Source organism: Dipodomys merriami, unplaced genomic scaffold (assembly GCF_024711535.1).
Source record: "Dipodomys merriami isolate MVZ:Mamm:240054 unplaced genomic scaffold, mDipMer1.0.p SCAF_40, whole genome shotgun sequence".
Lineage (NCBI taxonomy): Eukaryota > Metazoa > Chordata > Mammalia > Rodentia > Heteromyidae > Dipodomys > Dipodomys merriami.
In genome coordinates, this window is record NW_027205604.1 from 6,805,880 (window position 1) to 6,825,665 (window position 19,786).

The 19,786-nt window shown below is 43.7% G+C and overlaps 1 protein-coding gene across 2 annotated transcripts in view; it reads right to left on the reverse strand.

The window, feature by feature from the left end:
- Window positions 1-19,786, reverse strand: part of Fndc3b (fibronectin type III domain containing 3B) — a 281,337-nt gene that overhangs the window by 260,442 nt on the left and 1,109 nt on the right. The window contains exon 1 of one of the 2 annotated variants that reach the window (XM_069991888.1): window positions 19,553-19,584. The exons of the other annotated variant lie outside the window; for it this stretch is intronic. The gene's annotated coding sequence lies outside the window, so the exon portion shown is untranslated. Of the gene's footprint in view, window positions 1-19,552; window positions 19,585-19,786 lie in introns of those variants that run through there. 2 annotated transcript variants of the gene reach the window in all.

Below are 19,786 nucleotides of genomic sequence, written 5' to 3' on the forward strand. Positions count from 1 at the left end.
GGGGGAGAACTTGGCACAGACATCTAGTAGGAAGCCAGTGTTTTAATATGAGCATAAGTGGCCTGTTCAGTCGCTGCGATGTGCATTCTGACTTCTGGACAAACATTTCTTGTGACCATCGGGAGGTAGTCCAAACTTTGTATCTCTTTAAAAGTCCATGACAGACCTATCAGTGCCACTGTGCAAACACACAGGCACAGGGCACATCTCACCCCAACCCGGTACTCCCGGGAGTTTTATACTGTATCTGCAGCAAACACAAAGGACTTCCAAAGAAATGTACCCACATTTCAATCTTGCAGGCTGAATCTTGCATGTCTGTCATGGCGCAACAACAGTGTGTGTGTGTGTGTGTGTGTGTAATCTTATTACTTTGTTCACATACCAGGTATGTGTGTGTGTGTGTGTGTGTGTGTGTAATCTTATTACTTTGTTCACATACCAGGAATAGGATATTCTAGAAGTGTCACTAAAAAGAGCCATCTCTGGACCAGAATGAAGTCTAATTATGGCTGTTTATGTTCAGAAATGGCACATGGAAATCCACCAGAAAGGTTAAAGCCATTCCTGGCAGAGACTGAGGAGTCCATGAGACCGCAACCAATGTGGCATCACACAATACACAGACAAGTGTGAAAGCTAGGTCATTAATGACCGATGAGGTTACTGGAAGGACCAACAGGACCACTTTCTTCAGCCAGCAAGCAGACCACCTATTTTGTGCCAGGGGTGGTGAATGAAATCAAAGCCTTCAACAACTCTGTCAAAAATAGAACTCTACAAGCCGAGCGCAGGTGGCTCATTCCTGTAATCCTAGGTACTCAAGAGGCTGAGATCTGAGGATTACTGTTTGAAACCATCCCTGGCAGGAAAACCCATGAGACTCTTATCTCCACTAAACTACCAAAAAAAAAAAGCCTGAAGTGGAGCTGTGGCTCAAGTAATAGAATGCTAACCTTGAAGAAAAGAAGCTCAGGGACAGTGCCTGTGCGCGTGCGCACACACACATGCACACACACACACACACACACACACACACACACACACACACACACACACACACACACACACACACACACACACACCGAGTTCAGAAGTGATTCCATGCAAAATACCATTGACAACAGGAGCCATGTGAACCCTCACAGATTTACATTGGTTGATCTTCCTCTAGAGCACAGAGAAACCTCAATAAGCCAGGGCTGTGCACTTCCTACAAATATTTCTCAACAGAATTCAAAGAAATGAAAGTTATCTGTAAAGTTGCACTTGGGATTACAGAGCTATCTCATCCTTTCAGAGGGCAACTTGAAGCTGAAAAAAACTGAAAACATATCTAACCAGACATCTCTGTAACTCCTTCACAAGGAATCTCAGATCGAGGAAAAGGACAAACTGGATTAAAGGACTAAACTGTAAAATTATAAATAAAAATATAAAGTAGAGGGGCTGGGAAGGTGGCTCAGTGGTAGAGCGCTTGCCTTGCATGCATAAGGCCCTGGGTTCAATTCCTTAGCACCACGTAAGAAAAAAGCCGGAAGTGGTGCTGTGGCTCAAGTGGTAGAGCGCTAGCCTTGAGCTGAAGAGCTGAGGGACAGCGCCCAGGCCCAGAGTTCAGGCCCCACGACCGGACCCAAAAAATAAATAAATAAAATAAAATAAAAAAATAAAGTAGATGATAACAGGCCTGTCCAGTTGGGCTCTTATATCAAAATGCCTGAGACTAGGTGACATAGAAAACAGAAATGTACTCTTAGTAGTTCTAGGGCAAGAAGTCCAAGATTCCTCAGTGTAAGAACCATGAATGCCCCCTCTCTACATCCTCACAGCAGGAAGGAAAACAGGCTCCTCTGGCCTCTTTATAAGGACAGTCATCCATCGTAGGGCACTCCATCCTCGTGTCCTAAAGGACCACCTCTCAGTCTCATCACTTGAGAGTGGATTTGCACCTATGAATTCTCAGATGACACAAACCTTCACATCTCCCAGATCCTACCTTATAAAAAAACAAAAACAAAAACCAGGCACTGGTGGCTCACTCTTATAATCCTAGCTACTGAGGTGCAGAGATATGAGGGTCACAGTTTAAAGCAAGCCTAGGGCAGAAAAGTCCATGAGACTCCATCACCAAAATAACCAGCAAAAAGACAGATCGGAGGCATGGTTCAAGTGACAGAGCACCTGGAAGCAAGCTCAAGGTGCTGAGGTCAAATGCAGGTGTACACACACACACACACACACACTCAAGAATCAAGTTAAAACAAGCCTGCAAGAGAGGGCAAGGAGGAAGGGAATGGGGTCAGACCACTTCATGGTCATGCTGGCAGGGACAGGCTTCAGGACATTTCCTCCACTCATGTATAAGAGACCACGAAGAAGGAAGTAAAACTTCACAGACTTAACCTCAGCACAAACACAATGCTCTCCTGTGACTTTCCTCAGTGGCCCCAAACAGGCATATCTTCTGACAAAATAACTTTGATTGTTTTGGTAAATGTTCTCCAGTAACTAGGTTCATACATCAGGCATTAATCAATTAATTAATGGAACAAAAAGGTGAACATCAGAAGAAGAAAAAAAGCTTCACAGATTTCTTCCAGCCTTGGCCCAAGTTCGTTAAGATTGAGTAACTTGTACAAATCTAACCATTTCCTGTCCACTGAACAGAGTAATTAACGGACTGGGTAGTTTCTAAGATGATTTCATGGATGCAATCAGCCTGGCTGTGAAACTAGCTCATTTGAAGAGAGACAGAGACACAGAGACAATGAGAGAAACAAGAGACAGACCAGAAAATATAGGACATCACTATTTTCTGAAGTAGTCATTCTTTTTTATATAGTCATCTCCTCACGAACTGTAAGTGACAAACTAAAAGGAAATTTGCTTCACAACATATTTCCTAAAGGTCTTTCTTAAAAAATCAATATACAAGTCAAGCAATGGTGGTTTACACATATAATTCTAGCTATTCAAGTGGCTAAGACCTGAGAATCAGGTCCCAGCCAGGACAATATTAGAGATTCTTATCTCCTACTAAGCAGTAAAAAGCTGAAAGTGGAGGTGTGGCTCATGTGACAGAACACCAGCCTTGAGCAAAAAAAAAAAAAAAAAAAAAAGCCAAGTGAGAGTTCAGGCCCCCATACCAGCTCAAAAAAAGAAGAATAATGTAAAAACTAGGTCATTTTGTAAGAACACAATGTTAGAAACTTACAAGCATTTGCACACACTAGACTCTACAGGAGAGGATTGTTATCAAGGAAGGAGGAAAGGAAAGGAGAAAAGTTATTGTGCTCCCAGTACCCTCACAGCCCTACAACCAATCCAAGCTTCCTAAGTAAGGCAGCTCAGGTTTGTTATGTGCAAACACAATAATCCTGAACACCAACAGCCTATCTTCACCTATTTTCACCTATTTGTAGTGGAAAAAAGTTCATGTACTTCCAAAAGCATAGCCCATTTCTTTTTATTAAAATTTCATCTTTATTTATAATTAAAACTGAACTTGAGGTTAGCATTGTGTCTAAACAAAACACCAGAAAATTATCTGTCCACTGAGTGACAGCTGCTACTGCTATACTACCAGGACAAGGATACAATCAAGGATTTTCTCTCAGCTCCATATACCAAATCCTAATCCTACTGCCCAGGGGAGACCCTACCAAAGTGCTAGGACATAGAACTTTCTCTTGGTTCAAACACATGGCATCTCAGTGTCAAAACAATGCCTCTTAGCTGGTTCCCGTGGCTCATGCCAGTAGTCTGAGATCTGAGGATCGCAGTTTAAAGCCAGCCCAAGCAGGAGTCTGAGAGACTCTATTTCCAACTAACCACACAAAATGTGGCTCAAGTGGTAGAGTAAGAGGCTTGAGCACAAATGCTCAAAGATAGTGCCCAGGCCCTGAGTTCAAGCCTCAGGACCAATGCACGCGCGCGCGCGCACACACACACACACACACACACACACACACACACGCCAAGTAATACCAGTGGCTCATCCCTGAATTCTAGTTACTCAGGTGGCTGAGACCTGAGCATCACAGTTCAAAACAGCAAAAATGTCCATAAGGCTATAATTAACTAGCGGAAGCCAGACTGAATGTGCAGCTCCATTGGTAGAGGGCCAGTTGACCAAGCAAACAGAGCAAGAGACCCTGAGTTCAAATCCACCTACTGACAAAAAGTAAAGCCCGTATTTTGCTTCGTCATTAAGTCACAGATTCAATGGAAGCATTCACTGTTTGCTAGACACTACATATATGTGAGCACAAGGCCAGCAGCTGTGTGCTGAGGATTTCAGTGGGAAACTGAGGGATAAATACAGAGAGGCATTAGAAGACACCTTTTGCAGTTAGACCATTCCTGACTGAACTGAAGGTGCCCTAGACTTCAGAGACTGACTCATTAACTCCTAGGCTCCTACAACCTCCATCTCTTCTACAGCGGGAATGTGAAGTGTGAAATTACCACCCTTGGGGACTTTCTCTCACACCCATGGAGACCTGGGATGTACAGAAGAAAACCTGGCTGTGGGGGTCAACCCATAATGAGCCTTCCACTGGCCCCCACCCCACCCCACCTAAAACCACACCAGTCATCCCCACCCCAGAACAAAGGGACCCACATCTAAGAGGCAAATCCATCATGTTAAATCAAAATCCACCATCTTTCATTACCTGTACTGACTCAGAGGTTAACAAAAAGATTGAGTCATGAGAAACCTGAAAAAGAGGGGACATTCTCCTCATGATGGAAATGATTCTAGAAAAAGCAAAACAGATTTAATAAACACAAGTCAAGTAAGGCTTTCAAAGCCTGTCACCAGTAACATGACCTCCTAATGAAGCCTTCATTTTTGCAAAATCCAAATCACTGTTCCCTAAAGGTAAAGGTTAAAAGACGCCTAAATGCTTTGAAGCATTTCACAATGAAGGTTCTCACTGACCAAACAATTCAAAAGCAAAGGAATAAGTGATACATGGCCACTATTTGTCTAAAAGCCTTAATTCACTCAGCCACGAACAAACATCCTTCTACGCAATCATCCGGTCAGCATCCTGGAAAAAAAATACCATTATGCTAAAAGGTTAAGCAAGTTTATATAGGTTAACAGGTAAAACGTCTGCAATGATTACTTTTCCATGGCAAGGCCAATTGTGCTATTAACTTAGAAAAATAAACAATAATGCCTAACTTGTATTCGTGTCCTGGTTTCTTGCCACATTTTAAAAGGACCAAATCTATCTGAAATAAAGAAATCAGATAGTCTGCAAGAGTCCAGCTACTTTTAAACCCCAATTCTCAGTGTGGGAGTGTAGCTTAAGTAGCAGAGGCAAGGCCCAGAGTTTAATTGCACTGCACACACACACACACACACACACACACACACACACACACACACACACACACACACACACACCTATGACATCAACTTTAACAAAGAAGCAACTTGTTTACAATCTCACTCCTAAGCGAAGCACATAAAAGTCTAGTAGAAGAAATCACATTGAGATGAAAAAACACATCTTTACCCATGAAAATGTACATGAGCACATTTCCCTGTCTTTTCTCTGTCACAATTATGCCAACTTTTGCTGGGTACCAGTACTCAGAAAGCTGAGATATGAGGACCAGAGTTCAAAGCCAGTCTGAGCAAGAAAATCTACAAGACTCTTATCTCCAAATTAGCCAGGAAAAAAAAAAAAAAAAAAAGCCAGAAGTGAAGCTGTAGGTCAAGTGGTAGAGAGCCAGCTTTGAGTGAAAAAACTAAGGGACAGTGCCCAGGGCCTGAGTTCAAGCCACACTCTCGGTAAAATAACAATAATACCAATTTATTCTTCTTCTTTATAGAAACCACAAAGTAACTGACTTCCCTAATGACTATATAAAGTAACACAAATGTTACTTTGGACAAAAGCAAGTGAATCTGAAAGAAAGGCGCAGCAAAGCCTTCCTTCTAGTAGAGGGGTGTGTGAAAGACTGATTTCTTTGCAACGTGGTTAAAAGTCCAGAACTAGAGCCAGGTGCCAGCGGCTCATACTTGTAATCCTAGCTACTCAGGAGGCTGAAATCTGAAGATAGTAGTTCAAAGCCAGCTCAGGCAGAAAAATCCATGACTCTTTATCTCCAATTAGCCACCAAAAATCCAGAAGTGGAGCAGTAGCTCAAGTGGTAGTGCACTATCCTTGATCACAAAAGATCAGAGACAAAGCCAAGGCTCTGAGTTCAAGCCCTAAGACTGGTGTGTGTGTGTGTGTGTGTGCGTGCATGAGCGCATACGCGCATACGCGCGCACACACACACACACACACACACACACACACACACACACACACACACACACACACACACAAAGTCCAGAACTGGGCTAGGTCTGACATCAACACAGTACAGCTGTCCACACCACAGAGCACATCTGACCATTCATGACTACAGTTTAGGCTAGATGTCCTGATAACTGATATTAAGAATCTCAAGTTTTTAAGAATGATACTGTTCTTATTCCAACCCAATTATCAACCTCTATACCACACTGTATGATTTTTTTTTTTGGTCCCTGCAAGTGAGAAAATTAAATTTGCTTCATTCTCAGCCAGACTCCACTCAAACAAATCTAATGGGTGTAGACAGTATTTCCTGTCTACTGTAGGAAAATAATGGGATTGCCATTATTAACATGGCCCACGGCTTGCTCTGAGGTGGAGCTCTGATGAAAACCTTTCATTTTCATTTTCATCCATTAGCCTGCATTCACTGAGACAGGCTTTCAAAAAAAATGGATTTTATGTAGATGTTATTATTTCCCCCAGCATTGAGGTCTAACAGACAAGCTCCTATCTCTATTATCTGTCTCTTTCTACTGTGTGTTAAAAAAAAAAAAAATCTGGCAATCTGGGTGCCAGAGGCTCACATCTATAATCCTAGCTACTCAGAAAGCTGAAGTCTGGAAGGTCATGGTTCTAGGCAGAAGAGCCCCAAAGACTTCACCTCCAATTAACAAGCAAAATGCCATGATAAATGTATGGCTCAAGTGGTAGAATGCCAGTCATGAGCTAAAAGTCAAGTGAGAGCTTGAGGTCTGAGTTCAAATCCTAATAACACACATACACATACATGCACATGCGCGCGTGCACACACACCGCACACACACACACACACACACACACACACATACACACACACACAGAGAAGTAATTGCTCTTAAGAATGAATTTAATCCAGCAAGAAGGGAGAGTGAGAGAGTTGAGATTGATTGAAATGTACTATAAACGTGTAAAAATACAACAGTGAACTCTCTCGGTGAATAACTAGTGTAAGCTTTAAAAATAAAAACAGGGGGATGGGAGGTGGGAGGATGGGAAGGGATGGGGAGGGGAAACAAAGGAGGAGGTAAAATGCTTGATAAGAAATGTACTCTTTACCTTGCCCATGTAATTGTAACCCCTTTATACAGTATTTTCACAATAAAAATTAATTAAATAAATAAATAAATAAATAAAACAGCTGGGTGCTCGTGGCTCACACCTGTAATCCATGCTACTTTGGAAGCTGAGATATGAGGGTCATAGTTCGAAGCCAGCCGAGGAAACAAAGTGGTGAGACTCTTATTTCCAATTAGCCAGTAAAAAGCCAGAAGTGGAGATAGGGCTCAAGTGGTAGAGGGCTAGGCTTGGGTAAAAAAAGCCAAGGAAGAGCATGAAGACCTGAGCTGAGGCCCCAATACTGGCACATACAGAAAAGAAAAAAAAAAGTTTAATCTTCAGGCCATCCTGAATTGGGCTTATATACGAACTGCAGGGCCCCCGGATGAGGAAAGGGCTTCTCCCGGAGGGAAGTGGGGTGGGGCAGCAGCCTGGGTTCCCCCTGCGGTGACAGCCTCACTTGTCCAGGTCCACACCATAGGCCTCTGTCCTGGTCTCACCTCCAGTGAACTCACTTTCTAAAGATGGAGCAGAAAGCTAAGTGACTAGTAACAAAGGAAGCATTTAGGACTGCCAGCTCCCCAGCTTTAACCTGGAAAGGCCTAGGTTTCCTCAGAATGCCCAGGGCCCTTCTAATTAACAGCACCAGTGAGACTCCCTCCAGCCAGTCCTGGGCTTGGCCTACCCACACCTGTGGCTGCTGTGCTGCAACCCAGACTACCATTCGCTGCCAACCTCACAGAAAGGATTCCTATTCAAAATAGGGTTTGCTGTGCCAGGTGCAAATTCCAGGAACAGCATCTTAATCAACTCAAAGCAATTTAAATAAAAGAGGGTCCAGATGAAGAAATCTGCATTGCCACTGAGTGAAGGTCCTCTCTTCCTCTGAGTTGGGTGTGTTTGTGTGTGTGTGTGTGTGTGTGTGTGAGAGAGAGAGAGAGAGAGAGAGAGAGAGAGAGAGAGAGAGAGAGAGAGAGAGAGAGAGAGAACTGGGGCTTGAACTCAAGGCCTGGGCTATCTCTTAGCTGTATCTGCTCAAGGCTGGCACTCTACCGACTGAGCCACAGGTCCACTTCTGGGACTTTGCTGCCTGGGCTGGCTTCAAACCATGACCCTCAGATCTTAGTCTACTGAGTAGCTAGGATTAAAGGTGTGAGCCACCAGCACCTGGCTCATGGAGTTGTTAAAAGTCTCTAAATTGAAAGAAAACTTCACTCCATTTTTCCAGTCACTGGACTGTTTCCTGTACATTCATTTCTATAGAGTGTGCTTTTGTTCTTTGGTTTCTCTCATTCGAAGCTAACATTACCAGGACAGAAAAGGATCCAGAAAAATCTCCCTCTTGAGACTGTCCGGAATATTAGCATTGTAGCAAAAGAATATATTTTAAGTATCTGAGTAATAGCCAGTAAGGCATTTTACTAGAAAATAGTATTAATAGTCAACTACCTGGGAACACACACATGGTACCAGCCTGGCCAAACAGGTAAGATAATGTCAGCTACTAGTGGCAGCATTAAGCTGATAAACAAAGTGCTACAAGTGGTCTAGGTGACAAAGACAGGTGGTTTTTGTTTTTAACATTTTCAGCCATATCTTCTATTCTTGGATTCCCAGTATGCACAAGCTTTTGCCATGAATAGAGAAAAAAAAATCTATACAAAACAAAGTATCAGGGAGGTGCCAGTGGCTCATGCCTGTAATCCTAGCTACTCAGGTGGCTGAGATCTGAGGATCATGGTTCGAAGCCAGCCAGGGCAGGAAAGTCCACAAGACTCTTAGCTCCAATTAGCCAGCAAAAATCCAAAAGTAGAGCTGTGGCTCAAGTGGTAGAGCATCAGCCTTGAGCAAAAAAGCTAAGGCACAGTGCCCAGGCTCTGAGTTGAAACAAAAAACAAACAAAACCACTGTGATCAGTTCTTCCCTAGATCCTGAGATCCCCTGATCTCAGGACCTACCTCTTCTTTCCAGGCATCAGATTAAAAGAGAGGAAAAAAAAAAAAAAAAACTTAAAAGAGCTGGATTGGCAAAAGGGCAAACTCCCGAAGCCTGAGTTGTCCAAGCTTGTATCATCATAGCATTCACCCAAAGGTCTGGATAAAATAAAGATCCCCAGATCCCATTGTAGATGTAAAGAATACTAGCCCCACACAACGCCCACCCCGTACACAGGCTGGTAGCGTCCCAGGAGATTCTTCCCTTATCAGAAAGGCTTTAACTCCATCTGCAAAGGCTGAGGTCACACTAACCAAATTCTTTCCCAGCCTGCTGTCTGACTCCTTCTATAACTTAGTCTGAGACCAAAACCAGGCTGGACAGCAGCACCCAGTATCAGCTCCCAGCTGGCCCCCAACAGCTTCAGGGCACATGCGGGTAAGGGAGGGCCTTAGTACCTCCCTTTTAGAATTTCACTAGAGAAAGATTATTTAAAACTTCCCCAAATCTCTGAAAAGTTACCTTAAAAAATTATCTTAATGTATAATTCTCAAATCAACCCTGTAAACAAGTAAAGCATACACAATTAAGAATGGTATTTTGGACAACAGAATTAGGAGGTACTTGCTCAAATTTTCAACATCAACTTTCAAACAGACATGACAAAGTAAACATACCCTTGGGAGAACTTTTATTTCTTTCAGATAGCAGTACATGAAAAGCTAGCTTTACACAGAAGGTGACTCATGCCTTTGTTTTAATTTGTTTAGTTAAGTATTTATTCCCTCCCATGAGAAAAAAACAAAACAAAACAAGAAAGCTATGGGAACAACAAAAGGTCTGTAACACAGTCCATGTTTCAAAGATTACCTCAGTAGAAGAAACCATAATTGCACACTGGAGTGGTCCTCAGCTGAAATTCAACCTGGGAATCCAGTCAGCAACTAAACATGAAAACCCAGAAGCTGGGCTGGGGTATAACTTAGTGGTAGAGTACTTTCAAGCATGCATGAGGCCCTGGGTTCAACCCAAGTATGTGTGATACACACAGACACACACACACACACACACACACACACACAATGACACATACATCTTGCCTGAAATCCTAGCTACTCAGGAGGCTGAGATTCTGAGGCTCCCAGATCAAAGTCAGTCCAGGCAGGAAAATACATGAGATTCTTATCTCCCATGAACCACCAAAAAGCTATAAGAGGAGCTGTGGCTCAAGCAGTAGAGTGCTACCACATGGAAAAGAAATGAAAAAGGGATAATGCCCAGACCCTGAGCTCAAATCCCAATATTGCCCAAGTCCTCTCCCCCCACATACACACCAAAATAACTAAGAAGAACAATCACATTACAAGTCAATCAAGAGAGACAAGGAAAGAGACAAGGAATAGCAGGGCGCCGAAGACTCACACCTGTAAACCTAGCAACTCAGGAGGCTGAGATCTGAGGATCATTGCTCAAAGTCAGCCCAGGCAGGAAAGGCTGTAAAACTCTTTATCTCCAATTAGCCACAGAAAACTGGAAGTGGAGCTGTTGTTCAAAGTGGTAGAGTACTTAGTATCACGTGGTTATTCTTTTAATAAAGTCTACAATTCTTGGGGGAAAAAAAGTGGTAGAGTGCTAGCCTTGAGCAGAAAAGCTCAGGCACAGTGCTCAGACCCTGAATTCAAGCCCCATGACCAACAAAAACAAAAAAAGAGACAAGGAAACAAACAACCTTGACGAGGTCAAGTACTCCAAAAGGTACAGATAAAAGCCTACAAGAAATTTAAGAAAATGATAAATTATCTAAAAGCAATGATGGAGGATATGCCAAGAAGAATGGAACATGATTTTCTTTTTGGGAGGCCAAAGTTAAGCAAGAGCACTATGGAAACACAATGCTGTATTCTTTACTGCCACTGTTTGCCTTGATAGGAAACCATGACTCTGAGGACCTTTCCACAGCAAGGACAATACCTTCTACCAGGAAAATGAGCACACCAGGGGAAATGCTATTGAGTGGACTTCTGTCAAGCTATTTGCATGTATGTGTGTTTATGTGCTAGTGTTTAGAGATTATATGCATGGAGCATACAGACATATACACAATTATAGAGAAAATATAGGCCAGGCAGTGGTGGCTCAAGCCTATAATCCTAGCTACTCAGGAGGTTGAGATCTGAGGACTGAAATTCAAAACCAGCCCAGGCAGAAAAGTCCCATGAGACTGTTTTGTTTTCTGTTTTTTTGTTTTTTTCTTTTGTCAGGCATGTGGCAGGGCTGGGTACTTTCTCGTAGCTCTTTTGCTCAAGGCTAATGCTCTACCACTTTGAGCCACAGCACTGCTTACAGCTATCTGGTGGTGAACTGGAGGTAAGACTCTCATGGGCTTTCCTGTCGGGGCTGGCTTTGAACTTCGACCTCAGATCTCAGCCTCCAGAGTAGCTAGGATTACAGGTGTAAACTACCACAGCCTGGCCTGAGATTCTTATCTGCAATAAACTATTCAGAAAAGGCCAAAAGTGGTGCTGTGCCTCAAATGGTACAGTGCTAGCTTTGAACACAAAGAGATTCAGGGACAGCACCCAGGCCCTGAGTTCAAGCTCCAGGACTACTTCCCCCTACCTCAAAAAAAAAAATATGGCTCCATGAGTGGAGTACCTGTCTAGCAAACAGAGACTCTGAGTTCAAATCTCATACTGCCCTCCCCACAAAGAGGGAGGGAGGAAGGGAAAAAGGGAGAAGGAGAAGAAGAGGTGGAAAGTGAAGGGGGGAGGGGGGAGGAAGGAAGGGGAGGAAAAAGGAGGGAAGGATGGGAGGAAAAAGAGAAGGGAAGGAGGGAAGGAGGGAAGGAAGGAAGGAAGGAAGGAAGGAAGGAAGGAAGGAAGGAAGGAAGGAAGGAAGGAAGGAAGGAAGGGAAGGAGGGAGGGAAAAGAGGAGGGAAGGATAGGAGGAAAAAAAAGAGGAGGGAGGGAAGGAGGGAAGAAAGGAGAGGGAAGGGAGGGAAGAAAGGAAGGAAGGGAGAAGGGAAGGAAGAAAATCTCATGTTTAAATAACTGAGCATAAAATAAAAAACATACTAAAATTTATTTTTTAAATGCTACTATTAAGATCAGACAATATCTGGAACAAGCTGCCCAGGAAGGCCTTGCTCAAGGCTTGCCCACACACTGACAGCTGCTGTGGGAAGCAGAGGTGGAGACAGGCAGCTAAAAGCAATCATGCTGTCCGGCCACCTTTACCACTTACCCGTATCATTATGCCACCAAACACTTCCAGACTATAGAAGAAATGAGAAATAGCAAAGAAAATGTCAACAGAAAAACTCCCAAGCAAAGAGACATAGATGTGTTCTAATGGTGTCAAGGATCTAGGTGCTATCTTGTGGCAATTTGTTCTGCACACCAATAAGATCATTCTTAGCGCCACTGAGTGTGTGTCCTGAGTTCAAATCCGACTAAGCGCATGATGGCACCAGGGAAATCCATGCTATTTAACACCACCTACAAACAGCACCTACTTCCCATGGCCTCCTGTATCTAGAGGAAAACCTAGCAACAAAACCAGCCCACAGTGCGTTTTTACACTGTTCTGTTTTATTTGTGGTACTGGGTTTGAACTCAAGGCCTTCTGCTTGCTAGCAGATGCTGTACCACTACAGACATATGCCTGGCCTTCTTTTCTTTTCTTTTCTTTTCTTTACTTTAGTTATTTTTCAAGTAGAATCTTAAATTATTTTGCCCAGGACAACCTGGACCATGATCCTCCTCTTTGTGTCATCCTATAGCTAGGATCAGAGCTGAGCCCTACCACACACAGCTTTTTATTAGTTAAGATGAGGGTATCACTAAATGTTCTGCCAGAACTGGCCTCAAACTGTAAACCTCCTGATTTCTACCTCCCAAATATCTGGAATTAATTACTGGTATGAACCACTATGCTTGGCTTACAGGCTTTTAAGTACCTCAATTTTCCCTAAGTGTTTAAATTGGTTTGTTCACTTAATTGAGTAAATATTTCTGAAGTTCTGATATTTAGATAAAACCATTTCTATGGAACAGGAAGCCAAGATCTGTCCTAGCTTTGCCTGGTTAATTGCAAGTTCCTAATTACTTTCATGCAAAACAATGAAGTTATTTTAAATAGAGAGGTCTTTCACAGGCTGTGGAGGACCTAAGTATCTTATGAATAAATTTAATCATTTTATTTCCTGCCACTTTAGAATGTTCAGTTGCTTCTTAAACATGCTACATTTTCTTGAGGGTAGAGATGGGAGAGAGAAAAAGGGAAAGAATGAAGAAAGGGGTGACACTGGCCAAGAAGCATTGTACTCACAACCTGACTTATGAAAGTATAACCCCTTTGTACTACTTAATAATTTATTTTTAAAAATGCATGCTACATTTGCTGGCACCAGTGGCTCACTCCTGCAATCCTAACTACTTCGGAGACTGAGATCTGAGGATCACAGTTCAAAGCCAGCCCAGGCAGGAAAATCCATAAGACTTTTATCTCCAGTATACCACCAAAATGCTCTAAATAGAGGTGTGATTCAAGTGATACAATTTCAGCCTTGAACAAAAAAGCTAAAGGACAGTGCCAAGCCCTGAGATCAAGCACCAGTACCAGCACACAACAACAAAAAGCTACACTTTTCCAAATATAAGGACCATTTTCTAGACAATCATTTTCAACAGAAAGCATTTAGTAACTGTGAGTTAATATATCAGGGAAAGTTATTAAGTAAACTTTTCTGAATCATTATCACTCCTCCCAAAGCCAAAACACAGATGCATCTATACATTCAAACCTAATTTGGAAGCTTAAATTCTAATCCAAATTCAGTTTTAAACAGCCTGAAGGTGCTCTGATGTTCCTCCTTCTCAAAGCTTCTCAGGGAGCTTGCTGGTGGACACTCAGCTACACAACATTCCAAAAATATGAGCAAAATACCACTGCCTGTGAACAGAAATATGCCTTCCCTTTGCCAGAACACCAGTCAGAACACAGTAGAATATTCCATTAAGAGACCCTGGTCTAGAGCTACCCGCCTCCTAGTAGGAAAAGTGGAAAAATAAAAACTTGAGTAGAATCACTTAACCAAGGAGGTATTTTAAACACTGATACATCCTTGAACCTCAACTAATGCCACATCTGGTTCAACAGCATCTCACACACACACACACACACACACACACACACACACACACACACACACACACACACACACACACACACACACACACACACACACACACACACACACACACACACACACCCCAATTATCTGTGACTAACAGCAGGGCTAGGGAACCATTTGGTACATGACAGAGAAGACACATAAGCTTCCCGGGACAAGACATGCCTGCTCTGTTTGAACTTTAAGTTCATATAGCCCATTCCGCCGTTAGAAATATCCAGATGGCCCTCAGCAGAAAAAAGTTGTCCTCTCCTGCCAGAGAGCATCAAATTCCATCCACAACTTAAAGAACACTATCATATCTCAACTAGATGCCAAAACTGATCCATTTTTAAGTTGTGAAGTATCTCCCATTTGCAGTGGCTAATGGCTGAGTCTACCCAACTAGACTGTCACTTGGGTTTGTGTGTGTGTGTGTGTCTACCCAACTAGACTGTCACTTGTGTGTGTGTGTGTGTGTGTGTGTGTGTGTGTGTGTGTGTGTGTGTACCAGTACTTGGGTTTGAACTCAAGGCCTCATTCTCTCAGTCTCACTCAAGGCTGGTGTTCTACCACTTGAACCACACCTCCACCTCTGGCTTCCTCCTGGTTAATTGGAACCAAATTTTATAGACTTTTCTGCCTGGCTGGCTTCAAACCTAGATCCTCAGATCTCAGGCTCAACAACTGCTGAAGTTTGCCTCTGCTGAAGTTTGCCTCCATTCACTCAATTCACTGACTCTTTAGTCTCTGTGACAAGCATTTGGAGAGGTATGGATGCAATTACATTCATATTCAATTAGAAACCTAGGCTCTGCCAAGTCCAAAGGTTATCAGGACACACAGCTTAAAAGCAAACTTTCTCTTCCATGGATGAGATTTTCAAAATTCAAACTAATGCTTGATATTTTAATTTTACATCTGGATTAATAAGACAATTTAAATTCTTCAGAATAAATTTGCAAGTACATAAGGAAAAATGAATAGTGCCCAAGGGTGGTCCACAATCCCTGTCAATCATTCAACATCTTTAAGATGATAGTAAAATAGCCAGCACAGCAGCTGGCACATGCCTGTAGTCACAGCACACCTCAGTGCTCAGGAGGCAGGAGGATCAGAAGCTCAAGGCTAGTTTTGGTTAGTGAGTTCAAGGCCATCCTGAGATATGTAACAATACTGTTTTAAAAAAAGAAGATACTGTTAAACTCTCATTCCTATTAAGCATCTCATGTCCCACAAATAGAGCCATACACATGGGTTAAATCTCGTTTCCTATATTTGGCACTCTCCTAGGACAAGAAACTTCTATTTATAAATGGTTCTTATCCTGGCCCTTTGAAATAGTGCAGTGCCCCCAATGGTCAGAAATGAGTACCAACAAGATGTTCTGTTCTGTGTGTGTGTGTGTGTGTGTGTGTGTGTGTGTGTGTGTGTGTGTGTGTGTGTGTGTGTGTGTGTCTGTCTGTCTGTCTGTCTGTCTGTCTGTCTGTCTGTCTGTCTGTGTCTGTGTCTGTGTCTGTGTGTCTGGGCACTATCCCTTTTTTGTTCAAGGCTGCACCTTTAATTACTTGAGCCATATCTCCACTTCCAGGTTTTGGTGGTTAATTGGATATGAATCTTACAGACCCTCCTGCCTTGTCTGGCTTTGAACTGTGATCCTTGGATCTCAGCCTGAGTAGCTAGGATTGCTTTACAGGTGTGAGCCACCAGGGCCCAGCTTCCAACAGTCCCCATACAGTCTCTTAACTGGAGTTGAGTTTACAATTTCAAGAGCTTCAAGCAATGCAACTGACACTCACAAAATGAACATAGTCAATTTAAAGCTGACTCCCTGATATAAGTCATTCAGGACCAGATAATGTTCTCGTGGGTATGGAAGATGTAGCTCTCTTCATGCTAGAAATGGAAGTTGCCTCTTCTAAATTCCCAATTAAAAAATGATCATTGTTTCATGTCTTTTTCGAAAGATACCTCCCCCTCCACTGCCTCAAAAAAAGATTGTTATGAAATGGTAACTCCTCCATACAATACCTTAACAACAATACTATATTTTTAAAAAAGGTATTGTGCTAGCTGCATATTTATGGACAAAATCCAATTGAGATGAATGAATGCTTACTAAATATGAGGTAGAATTCCCATTATGTCATACAAAGGCAGAAAGTTTTAAAGTTCCTTTTACCAAATGAAACTCTCAAAGTACAAAAGATTTAAATTAAATCTACTAATCAGAAGACTTTTTTTTTAACCATGTACTCTTTGAATCCTACACTAGTCTTCTTAATTCATGGATAAAAGTAGTGCTTAATATTTTCATTTTATATTTCAATAGTAAAACAATTTAAATTCTCCTGATTAATCTTGCGACTATAAAAGGAAAAGTGAATGATGGTTGGCCTGACACTTAGAAAATCTTTTAAGAACTGCCTCATGAAAAGAGCTATAATAATAATAACAATGTGCCTATTGTAGCCACTTTATTGTGAGAGAAAAGTGGTGGTGTACCTAACTCAACCTTTAAATGCTTTTGAAGAGCTGAATCTAAAACATTCTTATGAAAGAGGTACTGGTGGCTCACATCTATAATCCTAGCCATCAGGAGGCTGAAATCTGAGGATCATGGTTCAAAGCCACCCCAGAGTTTGTGAGACTCTTAGCTTCAATTAACTACCAAAAAGCCAGAAGTTGAGCTGTAGCTCAAGTGGTAGAGCTCTAATTTCAGCAAATAAGCTCAGAGACAATGCTCAGGTGCTGAATTCAAGCCCCAGTAACAAGCAAGCAATCAAGCATCTTATATCTATGTAGAAGGAAAACAAAGAAGGCTAATCAAGAGATTCCAAAAACACTATGACCCAATTTAACATAAGCAGAGCTAGGAGTCAGAAAACGGTTGTGCTGTCCAACATGGCACTCCCTAGCCATAATTGGCCATTTTAAGTTTAAAATTATTAAAAGCAAACTAAATGTAAACAGCAGGTAGGTCCTCAGTGACTACCAGTGTGGAGGCTGTGGTACTGTACAAGGCAAATAACCATTTCTACCAAGACAGACATTTCACTTCACACACCACAGAGTTGCCTGTGGCTATGAAGTTACTTAGATCCCGTGAACCATGATGCTCATTTGTAAAGATTCATCTAATGCTACTTAAACCAAACGGTTGTTCAAATGTTAATGAAAGAATGCGAAAGAGGCACAAGAAATGGACACATTCTGCACCTAAGAAAGAATAGCCATTGAAGCAATCCTATGGAGTGATCTTCAACTAGCCCCTCCCTCTCCCTGGACTTGATTTTCCTACCGGCAAAAGTTTGGGAAGTTCTTGTTACTTCTAAGCATCCTCTTCAAATAATGAGAAAAGTTTGGTAAGTTCTTTCTTGTTACTTCTAAAGATCTTCAGACTTTTCCGTGAGGGAGCCACAAACTTCGCTACCGAGTAAACAACTTCCTGGGCTCCCCCGAGCTCCTTCCTAGCAGATCCCAAAGATTCTTCCAGAAACCCCAGCGACTGGCTCTCCAATACAGCCTGGCTCTCCAGTGTGCTATTTATAAAGTCTGTCTTCAAAGATTACCGGAATCTCTTTCTGCAACTGCATAGACTGTCATTAGAGGCGACAACCCCCTATTTCAGGAGATCTCGCCTTTAGAACGTCTCTCTTAAATGAACACAGGAATTCTGTTTTTTCCTCTCAAGAGCATTTTAAACCAAAAGGCTTTAAAGGCACACACGTGAGTTAAAAAACGATTTAATAATGACAGCATTTCTGGGTTTTGTTCTGTTTACTAGCCCTGCTTCATTCTTAGGCGGCTGGTGGGTTCCCCCTCCGGGGTCTAAACAAAGTGAGAATTGTGCCCCCATGGGCGAGGTCCCCTTCCAGGGCCAGAAACTTGTCCAGAGACTTTACCTTCCTGCTGCTGCCAAGAAGCCAGGAAATTTACTGCTTCCAGAGTCAGCCTCCTATGAGAGGGAACCAAGCCTCCCCACCCTACCCCGCCAAAAAAAAGGGGGGCACAATATCGGGGTACCCATGCTATAGGTAATGCTTCCACTTGAGGCTGGCCCTGGAGGAACTCAGGAAATAGAAATCAGAACAGATCCGTGCAATTGTACTCAAGGCCTAAAACCTTAAAAAAAAAAAAAAAAAAGCGGGGGGGGGGGGAAGAGAGAAAGAAAAAAAAAAAGAAGAAGAAAAAGGGAAAAAAGCAGAGGGAGGGGGAAACGTGATTCCAGAACAGATTCCTTTTCTTCCGGGTCTGTCTGCTCCCTCTCTATGCCCACTCCACAGCGACCCCGCTCCCCGCGCCCCACCTCTGGCCACACTGAAAGAAAAGTGGCATTAGTCCCTTCTCCCCTAGCTCTCCCTAGCAAGGCCCGGAAACTGGAAAAAATTCAAATCAAATTAGTTGCACATTAAAAAATAAACAGACAAGCAATCAAGAGTGCCCACCCAACAAAAGACCTCACCCGTTCCAAAATAGGATTAAGCCTGGAGGGGGGGGGGGGAGACCAACCAGGACGGGCAGATCCACGGATGCCTTTTTTTTATTTTATTTTTTTCCCCCAGCGTCGGCCCCACCGCAGCCAAAATTCTACATTTTGTTTAAAAAAAAAAAAAAAAAAAAAAGAAGGGGGTGAGGGGGGTTGGGCTGAAGAGCAAAAGAAAATAAAAAGTTGAAACTTAAGGAAGTCTGCCATGGGCCCCGTCTGGACAAAATGCCAGACGCTTCCCTCCGTCTGGGACGCCAGGGCGCGAGCGGAGATTCGAAAACCTCCCGGGGGCCGCCGCACACTCCCGCAAGCCGCCCCGGCGGGGCGCCGCCCGCACCGGGGAGGGGGGACTCCCGGGGACCAGGGAAAGGCGGCGGGGTTCGGTCCCGGGCCCCGCCGGGAGTGACAAGCCTTCCCCTCGACCGCCGGCCCGCGCCGCCCCGGCCCTCCCCGCCGCCCCGGGGCGCGCATTCCGCCCCGCCCCGCCCCGCCGCACCCCACCCCGGCCCGGGCGCCCCTCGGCGACCGACTGACCCGAGTTCCGCCGACCCCGCGCACGCACCGAGTCGCCCGCTGCTTCCCGCCGCGCCCCGCGCCCCCGCCCGCACTCCCAGCCGCCAGGCTCGCCAGGTCCGGCCGCGGCCGCCGGTTCCCGCCCCCTGCCCGGGGGGAGCCCGGGGGGCCGGGGAGGAGGAGGAGGACGTGGCGCGCAGAGGTGGCCGGCCGCGAGGCGGGGAGTGTCCCGGGGAGCCCGGCGGGGAGGGGGGC